A 1,364-nucleotide genomic window follows, 5' to 3' on the forward strand; every position below is an offset into this window, starting at 1 on the left:
TCCAAATACAGGTTAACTAATCCATAACCCACCCAAACATATCTTAACTAATCCATAACATGTCCAAATACAGGTTAACTAATCCATAACCCACCCAAAACATCTTAACTAATCCATAAAATATCCAAATACAGGTTGACTAATCTGTAACCCACCAAAACACAGCATAATTTATCCAAATACAGTTTAGCCAATTTATAACCCACCTAAACACATTTGAACTAATCCATGACCTATCCAAATACATATTAACTAATCTATAATACACCCAAACACATTTTAATTAACCCATAACCCACCCAAACACAGTTTAACTAATCCATAACATATCCAAATACAGATTAACTGATCTATAGCCCACCCAAAACATCTTAACTAATCCATAATTTATCCAATTCATTTTAACTAATCCGAAATGTATCCAAATACTGGTTAACTAATCTATAACCCAGCCAAACAGAAAGTAACTAATCCATAACCCACCCAAACACATTTGAACTAATCCATAACCCACCCATTTTAACTAATCCATAACATGTCCAAATACAGGTTAACTAATCCATAACCCACCCAAAACATCTTAACTAATCCATAAAATATCCAAATACAGGTTGACTAATCTGTAACCCACCAAAACACAGCATAATTTATCCAAATACAGTTTAGCCAATTTATAACCCACCTAAACACATTTGAACTAATCCATGACCTATCCAAATACATATTAACTAATCTATAATACACCCAAACACATTTTAATTAACCCATAACCCACCCAAACACAGTTTAACTAATCCATAACATATCCAAATACAGATTAACTGATCTATAGCCCACCCAAAACATCTTAACTAATCCATAATTTATCCAATTCATTTCCAAATACTGGTTAACTAATCTAACTAATCTCCAAACAGAAAGTAACTAATCCATAACCCACCCAAACACATTTGAACTAATCCATAACCCCCATAACCCAAGTTTAACTAATCCATAACATATCCAAATACAGATTAACTGATCTATAGCCCACCCAAAACATCTTAACTAATCCATAACTTATCCAATTCACTTTAACTAATCCAAAATGTATCCAAATACTGGTTAACTAATCTATAACCCTTCCAAACACCGCAAAACTAATCCATAACTTATCCAAATACAGGTTAACTAATCTCTATAATACACCCAAACACATTTTAACTAATCCATAACCCACCCAAACACAGTTTAACTAATCCATAACATATTTAAATACAGATTAACTGATCTATAGCCCACCCAAAAGATCTTAACTAATCTATAACTTCTCCAATTCACTTTAACTAATCCAAAATGTATCCAAATACTGGTTAACTAATCCA

The sequence above is a fragment of the Sinocyclocheilus rhinocerous genome, unplaced genomic scaffold (assembly GCF_001515625.1).
Source record: "Sinocyclocheilus rhinocerous isolate Xijiao unplaced genomic scaffold, SAMN03320098_v1.1 scaffold17373, whole genome shotgun sequence".
NCBI classification, from domain to species: Eukaryota; Metazoa; Chordata; class Actinopteri; order Cypriniformes; family Cyprinidae; genus Sinocyclocheilus; species Sinocyclocheilus rhinocerous.